Raw genomic sequence first — 21642 nt, 5'->3', positions numbered from 1 at the left:
TCTGTATTTACATACAAAGGACAAAGGACATTCTTATAGAGAGTTTAAGATGGGCAATTTTTTTTATTTAAGGGAATTGGGGTGCATGGAAGCTTGGCGTCACGAACGTTTTCATTAATTGCCATTTGAAGGATATTCATATTTGACCAGGACTCGGAGTGATCGTGCATAATACAACAATATTTCTCCATTGTTAAATAGCAAAGTGACGTAAAAAAACACCAAGGAATTGATAAAAAGTATGATTAATCGTACAGGACAATAATAATTTCAAATAGGTATTGTCATTGTTGGCAACCTGCCATGAACCGCGCATTTGAATAAAATTGCCGAACAAAAGTGAAAGGCTAAGGTAATATAATAAACTAGGTGTTTATCGAAATTTTAATGCTGAATAATATTACCATGAATGGGTAACTATTTATGGATAAAGAGGAAAAGTTGTGGGTTAGAGGTAATACAGGATTCCCCATATCAAACAATGCGATTTAAAAGGCGATTGAATAGTTTCCAAACAAAGCAGAAAAATCTTTTATCGAACTAATACGCAGGGTGTCTCTAAAACTCTAACGCTGATTTCTGAGGCAAAAACACGGCGACTTAACCGAATTTACCTTGGCCCGAAGGTGAAGGGTTTCCAAAGTACAAGACGTCAAAGTGAAAATCCGAAAAGAAAAACAAATTACTTAGCATGCAATGCTACTATCTGAATAACACGTCGCGTGGGGGGTTTTCAGGGGCGAGAATCCAGCCTCGGTCTGCATTTCCCATGCACGTTGTAGAGGGCGTTAGCGGCGCACCTCTACGTTCGCCCAGTTGAAACGAAAAAAAATCAAAACATTCAATCAACCTCCGGTTCTCGTCATCTCTGTAAAAACTTCGTGTTTTCATTTGGCTACACCACTTTTTCATTATGTATTTCACCGTACTATAGGGATGATTATGTACTTTAAAAGTTATTTTTGCAGCGAACTATGTCAAATATCTCAAGAAGGAATACCCGTAGAGACTCGCACTAAGGCGCATTTTTCCATAAGACACGCAGAAAAACACAAACTTAATCGCAAATACCCTTTATACCAGGTGGTGAAGAAAGTTATGACTCTTTGAGGGGAGTTTGCCCGGCGCCCTCTGCAATGTGCACGGGGGGTGTAAACTAATTTTGATTTGGCGCCCCTAAAAGTCCCTCGAATCAACACTTTGCTCAAATAGCAGCATTTCACACCAAGTAACTGCTTTTTTCCTTTTTTTCGATCTTCACTTTGAAGTCCAGTATTTTGAAATCCGTCCCTTTTTGGACCAAGGTAAATTGGGTCAAATCGTCCCGTTTTCCCTTCAAAACTCTAGGGTAGGATTTGGTGCAGAGACAATTTTTTTAGAGACGCCCTGTATGGCTAACTCGATGGGATTTATCATTAACATGGATAACTACTCAATTCTTTAAAATCGCTTCTAAACTCTCTCCCTGAATTTCAGTGCATTTTTTAATTCTAAGGTCGAAATTTTGCATTACCCTGCGAGGCAATTCTCCATCTTGATTTTGATCCACGGAAGAAAAATTCATCAGTTTTGCTACAGATTTAAGTTAATCACAAGAAAAGTGATTCTGTAACGACTTTTTCATACCCGCTGGTTCGTCATTGGTGTGAAAACAATCCAAAAGTCGTGTAGTGTTGTGTAGCTGCATTTGTGGTGCTGAGAGGGCGGACTCGCCATGAAACTGCAAGAATAGGTGGAGAGTATTACTTCACCGGGTGAAGTGAAATTTTGGGCCTAAAATTCAAAATTGCCAATAGGTATCTAAATTAATACTAAATCCCATAGATTTAACTATACATTAGCCCAATAAAAGTTTTTTTTGCTTTAATTAAAAAGTTTTTATTTGACTTTAAAGTGCATAGTAAAATATGAGCAACCCTGTATATTAAGTTCAACAAGCTTCGAGAAGTTTGAAAGACGATATCATATCTTCAGCCGTTAATTAGGGTCGAATATTGAAGACTTTGATAATTTTACCAAAAAGGTCGACCACCGATTAAACCGCACAAGACATGTCAGCGATAGATTTCATTGGTCGGAGTTGATAAATCTAATCCTTCAGCTTAGCTTAGGGCTAACCTGAATTACTGAACTAAGATCCTCACATGTACGCAGGGTGTTTGGTAAGTGCGCTCCGTCACTTCAGGACACAATTTCTTATGGAATTTAGAAAAAAAAAAGATTCCTATACATACAGCCTGTCCGGTTTTCGTTGGACAGCGGCTGTATCTCGGTAAGTAGAGCAAGTAGCAACTTCGGACAAAAGAATTTATTACTAATGTGACTATAAGAAATCTCTGGGTAATATTTTCAGCTTCGTGAAATCGCCGTAAGGGGGCGTAATAGGGACGGTAGTTCCTTAAAATCGACAAATCTATACTAAGTCACTAGTCAAGTAGCACATTTTACTTTACTATCAATAAGATTACATCATTATGAGACCTTTTTGTTCGACACATAATTTCATAACTCACATAATAAAAGTGGGGGAAGCCGGTGAATCCTTTTAAGTTCAAACTATCATATCTCTGTTTCTAATTATCCGATCTCAGTGATTCTGAGCTTCATTGTGAGGGAATTATAAGCCGATTTAAAATCCACATTGACCAAAAATCCTTAGTCCAGAACAAAATCGCTAGAGGGCATTCTTTCAGGTAAAAGCGGTTTTCTTCATTTTTACTTACCGAGATACAGCCGCTGTCCAACGAAAACCGGACAGGCTGTATGTCGCCGGAAACGCTGCAGTTGCGAGATGGAGAGTATTGAAAATAGAAACTATGTGTCTTATTATTTGAAATAAGTTTCATATATATAATAAAGAAAATTACAAAGGAATTACCAGTCACCGTTATCGGTATGTGGCCATTCTCAACATCTGCTTTGACTTTGTGCCGAAACTGAGTATTTCTATTATTGTTGCGTGTAGTCGCAGTTTCTAAGAGCAGCATTAGGAAAGAAAAATGAAAAGACCTTTTTTGCATTAAAATAGTAGGAGAGGCCGAAAATAATAAAAATGTTAAAAAATCCATTTTCGTTCGGCACTTCATGACGAAAACGTCGACTGGCTTACGCCCCGCTACGCCACTGGCGGCAGATCAAATAGACTTTATAGTAAAAATGCGGCTATTTATCAGCGTATAATAACTGCAACATTTCGAGAACTTGGCATTGACTGTTCAAAATTGATATCAAATACGTATTTTTCATTTTCAACACTGAGGATCTCGGTATTTAATCGTTTCCGGCCACATGTTTATAGAAATGTTATTTCTTCGAACACCATAAAAAGTTACGGACGGCTCTTGGAAAACACCCTGTATACATATAACAATAGACGGTTCGTGACTCCCTTATTTTCCAGGCATTTTCAATATTTTTTATTTCATTCGAACGCGTTTGTTATCCTCATCAGCCGCACTGAACGTCCCCACTGAAGCCTTAGAAGTGTAGTTAGATTTTTTTAGAGGCAACTTCAAATCGAAAATAGATCTCGCAGCGACCTCAAATCTCAAAAACTAGAAAAAATACATGGGTATTGTAACCCGAGCATTATAGTATATTGCAGAACGCGTATGTGCATTGAGCAAAAACATACTGCAGCCTGCGCACTCTAATGGGGCCGAGGAGAGACAAGGAATTTGGGATCCTCCTTGAAGTAACTGTCCCACGAATTACCAAGATACCAGCTCTAAACGTTGTAAAACAGTGGATCGAAATAGAGCATCCACAGTCGACATTTCCGAACGCCATTTCAGCTAACACAACAGGGGAAAAATAACCACGTAGCCGGGGGGTAGTGAAGCTCATAACTAAATTGCGAAGCGTGGGGTAAAATGGTGATAACGTCGATTGCGCTCTCAAAGCCTCGACAACGCGGTTTTCTTTTACTTCAGAGACCGTTTCGAAATCTCGGAAACAGTTAGAGTTTACTGACAACAAGCAATGACCAGCCGCTCATTTTCCATGAACATTCGATTTCATTCAGAAATAACTCGTCTCCTAATTCAAGTCAGGTGTAAGTGAGTTACATTACTCCGAATTGCGTTAAGAACTTAATTGGAATACCGTGAAGTAAGAAGTATTTTGGGTCGCAGTTTAAACAGCAACTCAAATATTGAACGTGAATTCAAATTAGCTTTGTATTTTGCAAGTCCCAAACGTAAACCCATTATTATGGAACTGGTTTGTTCAATTTACACATTGTTTTAGCAGAGACGGACTGCCTACCATCGTAAAACCAATCGCCGGAGTTGATCGGTTTCTGTACCAAACCCAGGAGTGTTCACTCGTGAAATGGTGATTTTGGTCGAATCTCACGAAGGACGATCGACAGATTTTGAAACTGTTTTGAGTGGATGAGGGTGAACCGGCCCTGCAAAGTGCTAATGTTCAGATGCAGTAACCATTCGACGATTATGAGGAACTCGAATATTACACGCACACATGGTATTGGTCATGCACACACGCTCCACGCTTGCTTTGTGCCTTGTTTGCTTAGAAAAGACATTCACATAATGTCTTGCGGAGGCCTTAAAGAATAGGAAAAGTCGTTTCTATACCTGGAACCGATTAAAATGCAAACAATGTTTACCTGATTCCTGCACGAGTTTACGACAAACTATCCTGATATAACCACTCGCAAATTATTCAATTACACAGTCATGTTAAGCAGATATCAAGAAGACAATGCAGTCTTCATTGACTCACCATCACCCCAGGAAAGGAGAATTGTCTAGTAATGACTTGCACCCATATCGCATCCACTTCCGCTGTTTATTTCTGAATGTAACTACTTCCTCTGCCATTGCCATTAAAATGTCTTTTAACGTGTGACAAAATGTCCCCTTAGGGCACGCCAAGTGCATACTCATAATTTTCTAAGAAGTCCTCTGCGATGAAGCCTGAAGAATGGCACATAAGTCGAAGTTCAAATAGTGTGAATTGAAAAAATTGACATTCAGTGAATTGCAAATCGAGTGAACTGCCACGGAGAGGCAAACGAACTGACCTGCTGGTAAGCTCATCACATTGTCTCCGACCAGAACTCAACCTCACCGAACTCGCGTCCGGAAAGCTTTACGATTTAGAGTTCTCTTGGGCAAATTCAAACGCTTTGATACTTCTTCAAGAAAACCTTGGAATGTTAGTTCGGAATCATCGCAGGAACTTCCTGCATCCGAAATTTCCTATCAGATATAGCAGGCGCTCGGTGATGTGAACTGATTCAAACCAAGTGTGACTCGCATTATCGAAACGTTTACGTTAGCGAGGGTGATTTAAATAATAAACGATTTATTAAAGGAACGTTTAATGCATATATACAGAGTGTACATTAAATGTTGGCATTGATTTCAAGGGATAGTTCCCTGTCATATTTTATGAAAAAAAAAATTGATAAACACATGTCCTATCTTACTTCCTTTTCGTGATACAGCGTGTCAAAGTCTCATTTTCTTCCCGGTTTGTCATAGATATTTTCGGACACATGGGCAATGTCTCGGTGAAATTCGGTATTCGGGGGTTTCCCGAGACGATAAACTCAATTATGATATCGATTTTACCGCAATACGTGGGGGGCTGTTATTAAATGTTTATTAAAAAATTAATGTTTCGATGAAGTGGTGTGCGCAGAAATTTTTAATCGTCGATATCTCGAAAACTATTACTCTGAGAGTTTTCGTCCGAGTACGCTTTTTCGTTTAGAATTGACGGAGGAACAAAACGTGATCTATTAGAAGTCCGAATGCAAGGGCCTCAAGAGTTAGGGCAAATTTAGCACAAGAACATTACTGCAGGTGACGCCCCCTGCATTTTGCGGCAAAACCGATATCGCATTTGAATTTCCTGCCCCCGATACTGAATATCATCGAGATATTGTTCTTACGTCCAAAAATATTTATTAAAAAACATTTTTGATACCCCGTATCGCGAAAATGGAGGAAGATTTTTTTTTCATGAAGTACGACAAGGAACCACCTCTCGAAATTAAAGCGATCATTTAGTAAACGCCCTGTATAAAAAATAAACAGATATTCTAACACTGGTAAGTGTTTTTTTAATTAGAAGAAAAATATCCGTGTTTAATGCTCCTTTTCTGGCAGCTCAGTCTAAAGCTTTGTTAAAACTTGTCTCGCTTCCACATCAGTCACTACACTTCTAACTTAAATGGGGACGTCCTCATTGTCCACATCTTCCTCCTCATTAAAATCAACCGTCTGCTCATCTTCGTTCCATAAATGAATATCAGCTGAAGTGCAAACCATCTTGGGATTCACTATTTTCGATAAATCAAGAACGTTCAGTGACGCACTGACAAGAACATCAGCATTGGATCGCAATTGTTCCCTAATTACGCTTAAGGGAACATCATCTATATCTTCATTATTGGTACGAAAGAGATTGTTCCAACATTTTTGAATAATTTATAGCAGAAAAGCTTTTAAAGGACGTTTCAAGATCTTAAATGGGTTTCATGATGGACAAGTTCAGTATGAAATTGGACACGTTTCAGATACAAAGTTGTTCTATCAGAAGTTCTCTAATCCAAAGCAGAGAAATGCATTTACGTGAATCACTTATTGATTGAAAGAAAAATGTTTGATAAATGCACTCTTAGACGAATCGGCAGCTCGCGAATGTTTTGACAAGAAGTCCTTAAGGTTGCTGAGCTGTTAAACAGGTATAGGACGGAAACATAGAATTATTATTAATATACAAACAAACATTAGGGAAAATTTATGCAGAGACGAAAATGGCACTCACTGAGATGAACGAGAAAACTGGTTGGTAATTATGAGACCAACCATTGACTTTAAAGAGACCTGATAAAATGGCGTCTATGTATTTAAATAATGGAGCAACGCTGAAACAAACCATGGTTAATAACAGTTTCAATCATTTTAAACCCAGAAGTTCTAATGACGACGCTTCTTCACAGGAACACAAATTGTTACGAAGAGAAATGCAGATGACCGAAAAGAACTGAAAATAACTAGAAATTAAAACAACTGAGAAAAATTAAGTAGCCTTAAATGCTGCATTGAAGTGGAGGATGATCCTAGCTGCGAGCCAAAGGCAGAATATGCTGGATTATACAGGGATCACCTTTGGGAGCTGACTAAAACCGTATGTGAAAAATGCATTTTCGAAGTTTTAATTTTTTTTTTTGCGGAAAAAACAGTGAAAAAAAAAGCAAAATAATCAAAATAAATATTACGCAACTTGATCGTGTAAAGTTACGCCGATGTAACTATTACCTACGCACTATGAAACAATCTATAGTTTTTCGATTTACTCACAAAGTATTAATTTATGATGCTTATTATGTGTATTGTATTTGTTCACTTTTATGCACCAATCTAAGGATGCAAAAATAATTGCAGAACGCTATTTGAGAACAAAATCTTCTTTTAATTTAAAAATTCTAGTTTGTAATTATTTTTTTCGAAAATTTTTCCTCATTCTTCCGTTGATTATAAAAAACCGTTAATTTTCCCGTAATTTAAAATTAATTTCGCCAATTTACGTCAAATAGTCTCGTAGATAATTGAGTTTTAGTAAAGCTCTGCGAGTGTCGAAAAAACGGTAAAAATCAAAATAAATAAAAAGCAGTCGAGAGTCGGTACCGTGTTCTGTTATGAAAATTACGTTCATTTTCGATAAAAAAATTCTACTTTTATCAAAAAAACCGTGATGATCTGTTAAAAAAGTACGAAATGAGGATCAGTTTCCGGTTTAACTGGAAATCGCATCGGGTTGAAAATATTTTTAAAATGTCAGGCGCTTTTTATGAAACAAAAATACATTAAACTTCCATTTGTCCATATATGGACTGCGTCGACTCCCAGAGGCGAACCCTGTATAAAGCTGATCGCTACTAGAAGGGGAAAGCAGGAGGAAAGCACTCGATATTCCGTAGTGCCTGACCCTTCGATATGTCTCCGAGAAATTATCATTGATATTTTGAATAACGATAGCAGTTTCGTCCATCTGGCAGCTCCCTTCCTTCACATAGTGCAATTCCGACTTCGATTTCGGGAGTCGAGAAATAACGTTTCGGGAACCTTCTCAAAATAAGAATATAAGAGCACTTGGTTCGAATGAAAAAATTCGTAATCCCCAATACCATCTTTACCTAAAACCAAGTGAACACAATAGAACCATTAACCACAATGCGACTCCTTGGAGCCACCAATTAAAACCCATCAGTACTATTACAGATAATTGTTATAAATGATAGATTAGCATCAACATTAAATCAGGTAGGAGCACAACAATCAATTTTAGATAAGCAGCTTGAAAGATGGAAAAAATTCCATGACATACGAGCAACCATAACTAATTCGTGATCACGTGGCCATAGGTTTCCTGTTCACGTTTTACGACAATTGCACACTGCCGCCAAGGCAAGAGAAAATGCATGAAAATGCATAAGTTTTAATGGATTAGGCAGCTATCGTTGAATCCTGGGATTTTCCTAATATTAAGGAAGTGTTTTTTCCATGGGCAGATAGATTAGACGTGCATTACGATGAATTCCTCCGTTCAGCGTAAATCTCGAAGAGCTCATGATTAAAAAAAAAAAAATTCATAGCTTCGCCAAGATCAATTCAGCAAAGCTCATAGTAAATTTGTAAGAAACAAAGTGAAATTTGCACTTTCAAGCTCTTCAGGTGCTGGGGATTTTGCAAGAGTTGCCTATTCGAGATACAAATAGATCATATTGTGTTGTTGTCTGCAGCCTTGACTGTAACAAGAAAACACTTTATAGTAAACAATAACGAGAGTTTAATGTACTTGGTCATGCTTAGTAGATTTAATTTTTCACTAGATGTGGGCCAGTAGTGCTGGCACTCAGCACTAATTTTCTCGAATTTTGTTTCATTCTCGGCAAAGTTAAATCATTATTCGCTTCAATTCGTAGATGTGTAATTGACGGTTATACATAAAGGATCAAAGGCCCCGCGTAAATTCGTTAAAAATTGAAGGACATATGTATTTTTCACGAAAACGTTTAAACGCGTCGTCGTAAAAAAAAAGTCTGCAGGGATGAGGTCAGGCGGTCTGGCAGGCCGCTCTAATCGCAAACAAATATTTCGGTGACTGTTGAATTTGGATAGGCGTACGTTACATCAAATACGTTCAGGATTTCTTAAAGCAGTCAAACATGTAATAACGCACTGGGGCTTCCATGAGAAAAAAAATGAGAAAAGCACGTTTATCTACTGCATGAGCAGCCCCGTGTACAAGTTTGTTACGTCGAAAAATGCACAACGAAAACCATACTTGGAAGTGTTCCGACGTTTCCGTACAAAAAACTTTCTTAAAAATTTTTAACGAATTTGTGCGGAACTTTTGGTCCCCTGTGTATGCTGCGATTAATCATTGTTTGTAGCGCTCACAGCATGTGTGATAAGATAATTATTAACTCAACAAGTTCCAATGGTGCAGCAAACCGCATCAGACCTCCAGAGGATTCAAGACACTTCAAATAATATTATGTAGGAACTTAAAATTGGAACGTTTGTGACGTTTCTCTGACATGCCTTTTTAAAAGATTTAATTGCCTCGCAACCCTACCCCAGGCCCCCAGGGCGGTTACCTTGTTCTTTGTTTCTACTAACATAAAAATTGTCTAAAAATATGCACGTAAGTCGGGCATGCAGTCGGTTATGTATTTTTGGAACCTGTTGTTGTTTTATCTCATTAAAAGTCTAAAAGTGTGACTAAGGAGAAATATTGGAATGATCGGAGTCCCTAGCGCGAGCGGGAATTCACGCATTAGATCTGATCCAAAAGTTAAAATGCAGAACGTATTAGTCCAAAATCGACTTCGTTCTAAGTAATGTGACTCAGATAATTCCAGATCGTGGTAATGTTACCTTATCCGATTTGAGAATTCAGATTATAAATAAGGACGTTTCGTTTTCAAGGGGGGGGCGTGATCACGTGGAAGCGAGAAAAAAAGACATTTCCTTTATTCGGACATCATGGGGCGACTGTAGCTGGACTTGAGCTTGAGGCGTTGAAGTCAATTTGGGCTCGAATGGAGCTTTGTGTATGGAACGTCACGTCAAGTCGAGAAGTTTCATGGTCAAAGAGTCGAGCGAAAACGACGATTCTGCGCTGTAAATAACCGAAACTGTTCATAAACGGAGAGAGTGAAATTCGGGTAAAAAAATTAGGAAATTTATCAATTTTCCCTTTTAACTTTATGAAAAAAAAATTGTCACTCCCAGGGGCTGAGGAAGGAAATTTCAGAGCGTTTCACACAGTTGAGGCATTCATCTCCCATACATTTTAGTTCACTGTTGATTCGTTAGCTTTCTCTCTCATTTCCCTGTGTTCTAAAGCAATAGCACGTTTGTCTCCAAAACGTTAACTAAGTACGCGGGAGATTTTACAGCTCCTCCAAAAATAAACAACTTTTTCCTCCATTCATTTGATTTGTTGCCTCTGAGTAACATTTAAAAACGAAATCTCCCATTTTACTTCGTTCCATCAATTATCCGCTTTATTTGGTGGCTGTACTCAATTTTATTCTCTATTTATTTGCAATAAAATAGCAATCAATAAAATAACGGGAAAGCAGGTTTGCTTGCAAATTTTCATGTTGTAATTTCATTTACTTTACTTCCTCGTTATTATATTTATTTTAATAAACGAACGTAGTAATATGTACAATGAATATGGCGCTATGAATGTACAATGAATGTACAATGGATATGGAATAATCTCGATATTCATTGTACCTACTTCGTGAAATTTCCAAACTCGAGTAGCTTCTCACGGAGTATAAATATTCCATTCATCTAACCCAAGTCAAACTTTATACCTAATCAATCAAGAAAATTCTTAATCTGAGAAATACACTAAACCTGTCCATATGAATTGTAAAATAATCTTTCGTAAACACATCAAAATGAAATAACAAAAACCCAATAATCGATAACGTGATCGCCTCGGCCAAATTTACATCGAGCCATATGCATTAAGCCCCTCCTCATCCATTTTCTAATTTACGCATTTTTAACATTCTAAACTTTAAACGAACGACAAAAAATTACTTTAAACCTCTTGACAACCGATTAGATTAATTGCTTGACCCCACACCTGAAGTAAAGTTTCAGTCTCTTCTGGCGGTCATTTGCTCCCGGGCTGTGACCGCACGAGAAAACCGAACTTTACTCTCGATTGCTTCTTTCGAATTTCTTTCGGTGTAATCAAACGCCACACACTCCTCAACGATCCTCCTTGGTCCTTCCAGTGTCTACGTAGCGCGGGCGAATTCTCAAAAAATTGTCGAAACTTGTTTGGTGTGTCAAATCGTTTCAAAGCCCTTCCAATCGCACCTTCTCAAGGAAGGCAGTAAACATCAGGATTCAAAGAAGTCCTTAGTGAAACGGTATTGAAAATTCAAAAAGCCATAAGCCGATACGGCTGGCTCTGTGGTCATCCCACGTGCGTCTAAAGTTCGAAGCAGAAAACTATCACTTTTCAGCAACGTTGCCGCGTTTAAAATGGCGAGCAACGAAGTAATCTTATCCCGTAACCGGTACCACTTTATCAGGTTTTATAAATGTGCGTGCAGAGGCGTACCATCGGGAAAAAACTAGTCACGCTTCGAATCTTTCATCATCATCACAGTTCGGTTCGTTCCTTCTATGAGTTTTAAATGCTTCTCTTTGAAGCATGAAAGCTACGTCATTTGATACTACAATAGGTCAGAATTTGATCGAGGGTACTGTTAATACAAAGTTTGAAAAATACGGTACAAATAGCTGAGCTGCAATCAAACAATTTTGCTGTGCCAACTCTTGGAAATTACAAAGTTCAGTTTCAAAGGCGGCATAACTTTTTAAAATTTGTTTATCTGGGTTTTGGTTTCAGTTTCTGCATCCGTTTGGCTGCAAAACAGCAATTCCCTTTTGTTAGCGCTGTGTGTACAGATATCCTTATCTGAATAATAATATTTTATTTCTTAGTGTTCCGAGTACGTCTACGTGAATTTCATATTTACGAGGCCTTTTGATAACATTCGGCTATATCGGGTGTCCAGGGGAGCGCTGGACATGGCAGATTAACACGGCAAATGAGTTTTTATTCTTTTGCTCCTGCGCGGATTATTCAATTGAAGAATTTTTGCGTGGAGGTCGTACTCCTCCAGAGCGGCCATAATTCCGCAGTTTTAAAAATTATCTAATTAGAATCGTTTCGGCTCAAACTATCTCCGAAACGTCAAAAATTTGAACGTCCCGCGTAACCGTTGGAGGCCACGATTGGTCAGACTCAAGGCTTTCTGTTTGCTTGATGCTGGCGCTAACTCTGACCAATCGTGGCCTCGGACGGTTACGCGGTCCGTTCAAATTTTTGATGTTTCGGAGGTAGTTTGAGCCGAAACGGCACTCGCGCGGTTATGCGGGACGTTATTTTTTCTATCTGGAGGCGTTTTGAACTACATCCACGTAAAAGTTTTCCAATTGGACTGTCGGTGCAGACGTGAAAAGATGAAAATCGATTTTCCATGTGAACTCCTATGTTCGGGGTTCGCCCGCACACCCCATATTATACCTTGTACCTGAAACGCAACGAAACTGAGTAAAACGCGGTAAATAAACAAATATTTTATACTGTATGCAAATTTTTAAGTCACACAGGCACATAATAAGAGTAATAACAAAAATAACCTAGTCTGACCTTGAGGGAAAAAATGAATAATAAGCCGAAATCACGTTATTTTCATTTCGTATTGTGGAAGTGTTAATTTTCTGCATTCACAATAAGCACTTCCACCATGTACGGCTGTTTTGACGGAGATTAAATTTCTGCCTGAACTAACATTAAAATTAAATATTTGTTCCTACGTGAGAACCTGCAGTGCAAACATTTTAACATTAAATTGAAATTCCCCGTAGACTAATGGAGAGTTGATAAATTTTTACCATTAGCATAAAGCGATGGTATATGCGTGATTAATATCTAAAAAATGTTATCTATTATATACAAATATTACATCCTCTCAGGTCACTACCTCTTTTGCGAAGAGCAGGAGGCAAATTAAAATTTTATAATAGCAGAAAAATTGAGGTAAGGGAATATTTCCTTTGGAAAATGAAACGCGTTCACCATTGGCGTGCGTAAATAGGAGGGGTGAGGGGGGCGTTCGTGGCAATTTTTCTCGCCCAAATTATGAAAAAAAAAAGGCACCTCATCGAACTCTGCAACACTGCGAAATTTCTTTAAAATACACGTCACAAAACACTGAAGCTATTAACGAAATTCATTTATTTTTATAACTCCAATCCTCTGTATAACGAGGGTAAAGGGCCGAAGAAAAAAGTCGCATAAGGAGAGCCCAATGTTCAGCCCAAACAATCTGCGATTAGCCGATTGGCCTACTAATTTTCGACACGCTGTATGTTATTTTCTCGATGGCTGATCTCCTTCATCTAAGAGGTGCTGCAAGTATCAAAAGACTAAATTTATATATTATTGCGATTTTCAGAATTCTGATGATTCCGTTATATTTATTTTCACGCAAACTGTTTATTAACTTAACAAATGAACGGTAATAAAACTTATCCACTAAGAAATCACTAATTTACTACTACTCACATTAATATCACTTGTTACAACTGGCTCGTTCTTGCAACAGTGCTAATCTCAGGTTCTCTGAACTCTCACTCTTAATAACGATCATCTTGTACATACTGTATAAACATAGCTACATATCCTATGACTGGAAGATCAATCATTTTCGTACAAGCATACAAAAATGAACTCAAATTAACATACATGCATAAAAATAAACAATAAATTGAACAGGATAAATTTCTTTGCCTCTGTCTTTAACCTGCAGCGGCCGATTGCTAGCCTTAACATTGTCCTCTCCTTAAGGCCGTTCGACTTGAACAGACATACATATGTGATATCTCGTAGACCGTTCCAGAAGAAAGACTTTTATGTTTACTCTGGGGTGTCTGCCGAGTCCTGTAGACCACATCATTAATCTTCTTTCCGAACGCATCAACACCTTTTCCAATTTCCTCTTCTTATTCCCCACCTTCCTCTACGGATCATACAGACAAACGAACGTACTTTCCTGAAAGCTGTAGTTCGACCACAGGCGATCCTAAATTTGATCTTGACGTGCTTTCGGACAACATTCGGCTTATTTTTTAACACATCCATGAAGCCTTCCCAACGGAGCAGGTCTTTTTCCGGTTTTCCATAGAAAGTATCTGATGCAAAACGCATTTTCCTTACAAACGCTTCTTTTGGAATGTGACAAGTAGCTTCGTGGTTGGAACCTTGAAATGCACGAATAAGAAAAAGCTAAATGTTGGCCTCAACTGCCATGATGAATTGCCACCATTTTTGGTAGATATTTTCCATGTTCCGATTTAGTCTCTCTGCCACACCTTTCGGCTGTGGAGGCGAGAGAATTATTCTTGTCTTGCGAATTCCGAGAAGCGCCATGACCAGCTAGAAAACTGCCTACTCAAAGTTACGGCATTGGTCCGAATAAAGTTCGAGAGAGATGCAAAATCTGCTGAAGAATTCGTTTACTGATAACACTGCCACAGTGATTGCCTCTTGGTTCGGGAGGGTGTACGCTTCAGGTCTTTTTGTAAAACAATCTATGGTAACTAAAATGTACTTTTTGTCTATCTCAGTCTATGCAAATGGTTTGACGACATCTACTGCCAGTCTGTCCAATAGGGCGCCTACAGTGTACCGCACCATTTGACCACATGACCTTCCTCGTGACGCCCTTGTTACATAACAGGTTTCGCATGTGCCACGCCAAGCCTCGGCATTCTCATGATAGTTCACCCAGTAGACTGTCACTTGGTTTTGATCTGAGTCTTATTAGCTCCGGAGTAACCTCCACTTCTTTAATTGTGCATTTCCTTCTGTACCTCTGATTTCTTTCTATAAGGAATAATCAACTGTCTGATTAGAGTCATCCGAAGTCTTCCGTGAACTATTCAGTAATTCATATTTTTTTTTTAAGAGAGCTTCACTGACCCCGCAATGCAATTAGGTTGAGACTGTCATCGAAGACGACCCACCATTCAGACCTCTTACCTTCAATTATCGTCAGAAAGATTTACAGTGTCTTAGAATAGGCATCTGCATTTCCATGGCATCTTCCTGGGAGGCTTTCCATTTAAAAAACGGATTACAATAGACGCTTTGTCCATCTGGCTAGTTGCCTCTCTATGCTGCATGGTACCGTGATCGGTTCGAATCAAAAAATTTTTTCCTTACAAATAGAAATGGTAATGCTCGACTGGCTTGACAATCACTAATAGCGCGTTTCTAGTAACGCAGTAGCGCCTTTCTGGTTTACTCAATGCCTCACTGTAGTACTCGCCCACCTTGTCTCGTCCGTTTCGCCTTTGACAGAGTACTGTGCGAAGACTATAATTTTTTTTCAGCCTTTTTATTATTTTCAGTTTTTTTCCAAAAAATTAGAAACGCAAAAGCGGGCGCTTTAATATGAATCCTTCCCTGCATTATCGATGCAATTTTACACACGTTAAAAAAAAAATATACTGGAAAATATGGACGTCCTGGATTTCACTATTTCATTGTTCCAATTCGTCAAGACCTCCTAATGGTCCAACAATGTGCGTCTTAATCTTTCATAATCCCACGTCGACTTTTCGAGGACCAAATGTCCCGAAGTTACCATATGCTAGCGAACGTACGAGGCCATAGTATACGTTGGTTCAAGTTTAGTATAAATTGTGATATACGAAAGTTCTTTTATCGAATTAATTTGTATCCTTAATTGAATGATTTAATTCAGCCTGAGATTCAGATAGATAATCCTAATTTTTTAAATATTTTATCACTGTAACACAAGTTCAAACACACTTCAAAAATCAAGATAAAAGAATCGAAAAAACTTGCGATATCTACACAGGACATTCCTCGTTTCGAAAATATACTTAATTACTTAATAGGTTACGAACATATGATACTATTTAGGTCCAAATTATTAATATGGAGTTAAGTTGACCATCGGGCTAAATGCCACAAAAATAAAAAATCTAACCAATACTCCAGCTCTGTTCCAATATTTCTATGGTAATTAGCTTGTAGTTAAAGTTGACAGCGCATTAATTATTTGGCGCTTATGAAATCCCATACAGCAGTTTAGAATGTTTGATATACTGAGTTTGAATATGTTTTATACAGGAGGCGTCGTTTGAGGTTTAAGCACCGCAAGCGAAAAGAGAATACGTTGCATCTATACATATACAGGGTGTTCCTAAATATCATAAAAATAGGAAAGGGAGTAATTTTTTAGCTTGTTTCATAACTAAAAGTTCCTTTAAATGTAGGTCCGCAAAGGCCTCGTGACCTATTCACAGGATGTTCAAATATCAGAAAAGTTTTAGTTTTCTTTTATAGTTCCTTCAGTTTTTGAGATATTTAGCTAAAATTTGAAGTATACCTTACGCTGTAGGAATTAAAGTGTTGGACACGTCAAATGGTTTTGATAATCTACGGGGTGTTATCTTTTCAGGGATCGTGCCCCCTTTTCCTCCCCTTGAACAGGGCATTTAATATCTAATTTTTTAAATTGTTTTTACATATTTCGAAAATGCTTCGGGGTGAGTGTGTATCGAGAAAAATGGCCGAAATTTTTAAAATTTGTCACAAAATATTTGCAATCTGTTTTCTATTTATTTTATATAGATTTGGGTGCGCACTTACATAAAATACCAGATTATAGTATGTTTTGCTGTCATACAAGTCTTTTATCTCTTCTAGTCAAAATCGTTAATTTGCGGACACATTTGATTGGACAAAAAAATGTTTGTCTTCACGTTTTCTATCTCTACCAAAAGAAAATTTAATTAACTTCTCCCAAAGCATTATAAAAAAATCGCACTTGGAAACCCGTACCGGTTTTTTGGTGGGTGCGGAAATAAGAGTCTTCTTTTGTCCTGAAAACGGCCACTCGAGCAACAAAACGGTAAAAGGCCTTTTTCTATGAAGAACCGATGGAATAATAGTAAATATATGTTCCTACCAAAAAAAGTCAGTGGCGTACCATTTTTTCATTAACAACGTCCCAACGAATGGCCCCACGGACGCCGCTGATCTGGGTGAAAACATTCTGCCTACTCCAGAACGTACACATTTACCCCGCTGCAGCACATTCCTAATTTCGTGTCCTTATCCCGAACCTTTTTTGAAAAATATTTCAAAAAATAATAATTTAAACACCCCGTATCTTGCACGCGAAGCGTATTCGGACCTAACTTTATTCGATCTACATATTTGCGTTTATGAGCTCTAAGTCCCGTGAAAGGTTGTCAGTACGTTCATGAAACACCCTGTATACAACCCTGCATTTTTAAGAATTTTGAGAGTCCGCTCGGAACCGCCTGTTTAAGATTCACGTGGAAACGGCCCTAAATAATAACCCAAATGTTAATAACGTTACCGTTAACGCGGAACGTAGGTTACAGCAACAGTTAAAAGTGACCTCTAACCATCACAGGCGCGTCCGCCCTTCTTCTCAATGATGCGCATACTCTTCTAAACGCCTTCGGAGTGTTTCTTAGAGTGTGAAATGAAATTCTAATATTAATGATGCGTATTTTGAATGAATAATTCCGATACCCGATTTCCTAGATAGTTAACGAGGTGTTTGCGGACCTATGCTCATGCGAACTTCCAGTCGTGAAATCACCCGCACCCCCCTTTAGTGTGTACACGACATTTAGAAACACCCTGCATAATAAAATTCACCAATGGAATGGGTCCATCACGATCTACGAATCCGAACCCCGCAGTAATTCATGAATTCGTGAGTTTGTCTAAGTCAGCAGATGGATTACCGTGCAATACCTGACATATCAATCAATTAGCTAGCCACTCCTTAGAAAAAAAACCCAAAGCTCCCTGCCTATTCCTACCTTTACCGATGTATTGAATGTCCAGCAAAATTCCTATAAATAAAACGCTTGTTTGCATATCAGTTATTGTTCAATTAATGTATTCATTGTTGTTTCTGAATAGTCGAAGGTTACTTCGAGTCGTACAAGCTGATGACAATAAGCTTGTAGAGGTATTTTCGCTGCTGGCAGTTACGTACAGTCATTTCTCTGGAGTGACTTCCAGGCGAATGAAATAAATCCAAAATTTCGTGTTAAGTGGTGTGAGGCAATAAATAAATTGCCGCACGGGAAACTTAGGGAAAAAAATCTACCGTGAAATGTTTGACTATAGTCGGAGAAAAACAAACACTTGATCCCATTTGATAGATAAGCAATATTTCATACTAAAAATATATTCCTAAAAACAAGATAAGAGGTTATCAGATCTTTGAACCCTAGCAAAGCTTACGTTTATTGCCTGCTCTAAGATCACTTTATTGCCACCTAATCTATGTGACATTATGAGAGGAAAAATCCAATGGCTGCAGCTCTTGGGTAAATTGAAAGAATTGGACATGAAGCGTACTAACCACCTAGAGCGGTACGTTGACTTGCTGTTATCTTCAGCAGGTGCATTAGTTTAATTACATGTTCGTATGCAATTATAGTACCCAAGTGCATAAACCGTAAGCGTTATCAAAAATAGTTTAGCGCTAAATTGGCACCGTTATTTCACGGATACATATGTGGTTATTTTTTGAGCACTTAAACGTTGTTACACTTTTCCTTTTTTGCTTTATAATAAACTATCGGAATGTAGCAATTCCGCCCTAACTAGAGTGAAATGCAGTTAAATTACTTTTAACCAACTGATGCGCGGTTTAATTGCAACAGCTACTTTACTAAATTGATTTCTCCAGCTTCTGTTATTCTTCCTCCGTTGAAAAGTTCAATGGAATAAAGTAGCAAAAATCGGGGAACGGTCTTTCTACTGTTGCATTATTGCATGTGATCTCCTTTTGACGAGCGGTTCGTAATTTTCCCACAAGAAATTCAAATGGCAGATGATGTTGGAAAGTAAAAAAGTACAAGGCTGAAATGAAATAAGTCAACTTGTAAACTCATCGTTAGCGACGTTAGCTCTTAACTTTCACCTGCAAGTTAGGTGCCGTCGTTTTCCTCGGACGATCCAGCCTGATTTGTTTGGATTTTCCGAAATTTTCGACGCGAACCACCGAAGTTGCCACCTGGCCGGTGCAGTTCGATTCTCTTGAGATGAGTGCTTTTTCAATGCTATAAACATTGGTAAATTTGCTAATTGCGAGAAAGAACCGAATATCGTTGCTTCGGTGCCTTCAGAATGGCAAAACGTGTTTTCCATTTTTCCTGTAGACGTACAGTATATCGAAAGTTCTTTGTGTAACTGTGTGACTGCGTTTCTATTAAAACACTTGTTGGTGCTTTAGATCGTCTCATTTCAATCATCTTCGTGAACAGTGCAAAGGCACTTGTTTTGTCATTAACACATGGCATAAAATGATTTACATTTAGATTTAGCATCGATGTGCAACTCATAGAAAATACATTTTTTATTATTTCCGGTTTCACGTCGTGTTTTGCTTCGTTTGCTTCCTTTCACTTTCTTTCCTATAGAATCTCTCAAGCTTAGGCATCCTTTTATATCCCCTGCTCTGATTGATTCAATTATCGCCTCTCATCTAGCCTTGCAGTTTCTTTGCAATTTGTGTTCCCATCTCCTTTTTCGTAATAGTCCTCTTCGAACTGAATTGTTGACTTGCCTTGTCGCTATTGGAAAAATATGGAAAACTCCTAATGTTAATTGTAATCACATCGTTTTTCTCCTCAAATGTGTAAGGGGAGCGTACCAGGATGGCATCGGAAGTACCCGACCTCACACTTAAGGAAAAAAAAGTGTTGGAAAATATTACGTTATTTCTAAACAAAACCACCTTTGGGACTGACACACTTTTCCCAACAATATTTTGTGACTTCTGTACCCTGCTTGCAGCAAGAAGCTTCGGATGCTTCAAAATGGGCATTAACGTCGGATTTCACTTCATCATTATTAGCAAATCTCTTTCTGCCGAGTCATTTTTTCGAGCTTGAAAATAGAAAATAACCTACGTGGGCTAAATCTGGCGAATAGGATGGATGAGGAAAAAGTTCGAAACTAAGTTGATTGATTTTGGCCACTACGATGACGGAACTGTGGACTGATGCGTTGTCTTGATGAAGCAAGACTTTCTTTTTCGCCAAATGGGGTCGCTTTTTCCTAATTTATTCGCTCAAAGACTACAATTTTTTTTTAAATAATATTCTTCGTTTACTGTTTTTTCTTTGGAGAAAATTATCCCACGTGCATTCCAAAAAACTGACGCCATCGCCTTTGGAGCCTGTTCGCTCCTTTGAGACTATTGTTTTGACTGCTCCTGCCTCTCAGGTGTGAAATAATGAACCCATGTTTTGTCCATGATCGTGAATCGATGCAAAAACTCAGCTTTATTGTTGCGAAACTCTGCCAAACGCTCTCTTGAAATATCCTCACTGAGCTATTTTTGTTCATCCTGGGCATATGTTTCTCATAACCGATTATTCGGTCAAAATGCGATGTAAAGTGCTTTTGAAAATTCCCATCTTCCAGTACAGTTTTGTGGATTTTTGCCACAATTTCTAAAATGGTCAAATCTGAAGTGTCATCGGGCCGACCACTGCGGTATTCGTATTGGTAGCTCTTAAGGCTGCGTTTAACTCTGCTACCCAATATTTTACAGTCGCTAACGGAGCAACGGATTCCCCCAGAGTAGAATCTAACTCCGCTTTGATGTTGAATGCGCTAGGACTTTCGAATTAAAGCTTTAAATCACCTATCAATGACCAAATTGTTCCAGGTACACCAAATCTCTAAAACCGTTCACTAAAAACGGCTCCAAAAAACACTAATAAAAAAACTCTATAGTTAGGTCTCTGTAATATAAGCGAATCTTTAACAAAAAATCGCCATCTATATGTCAGAGAGGGTACTTCTGAAATTTTTCCCGTATTACTCGAGAAAATCGTTACTTCCTTCCATGCAAGAGGTCTCTGTGGCTAACTTGAATTTTCCAGCTTTACACCCAATTTGACCCAAAATTATCCCTAGCTCCACTTTTATTCCCTATCCATCCATCGAGTCTTAAATAAAAACAAATACTTACCATTTTCATGATATATCTCCCCAGTTTGTCGTTCCAGTGCTGTTTTTACTTTGGCATAACTTCACTCGCCAACGTTCCAAGTCGTTCAAATGGCCCAAAGTGGTTCAAGATGGAGGCAAAAACCGACGGTCGTGAAGACATTTTCGAATCTCGATTTGTAGGAACTGACCTGAAAGCTGCAATTTGTTCGGAAACTCTTTCCAAAATTAGCAAATCTCAATCTCGATTCGATGCTTTCCATAGCACATACAGCGATTACGAGCTGATCGGTGAAACTTTTTCTTGCAAGCAATGCAAACTTCGGACTGCAAGTTCGCGCCATTTTCTCCCCGACGCCAGGCGGGAATAAGCGTCCCGACGTCGCTTTGCCATTGGTGCGGCGCTGGCCCAATAAGAAACCCATAACTTCAGGAAAGATACATAGTCGGCCAGTAAACCCGAAGGTATAAGGGGAGTTCGATTGCGCATTGTTGTCAGATTTTCCA

General features: G+C 38.4%; 1 protein-coding gene across 1 annotated transcript in view; it reads right to left on the bottom strand.

The window, feature by feature from the left end:
* The window catches only part of LOC136340726 (uncharacterized), an 83605-nt gene extending 78857 nt beyond the window's left edge, over positions 1-4748 (bottom strand). The window contains exons 1-2 of the mRNA XM_066285027.1: positions 4631-4748; positions 4267-4568 (exon numbers count right to left, since the gene is read on the bottom strand). The gene's annotated coding sequence lies outside the window, so the exon portion shown is untranslated. The remainder of the gene's footprint in view (positions 1-4266; positions 4569-4630) is intronic.
* Between the last annotated feature and the right edge of the window lie 16894 nt (positions 4749-21642).

This window comes from Euwallacea fornicatus, chromosome 8 (assembly GCF_040115645.1).
Source record: "Euwallacea fornicatus isolate EFF26 chromosome 8, ASM4011564v1, whole genome shotgun sequence".
NCBI classification, from domain to species: Eukaryota; Metazoa; Arthropoda; class Insecta; order Coleoptera; family Curculionidae; genus Euwallacea; species Euwallacea fornicatus.
Note: the sequence above shows the minus strand (reverse complement) of the source record. Positions and strands in the feature narration are given on the sequence as shown.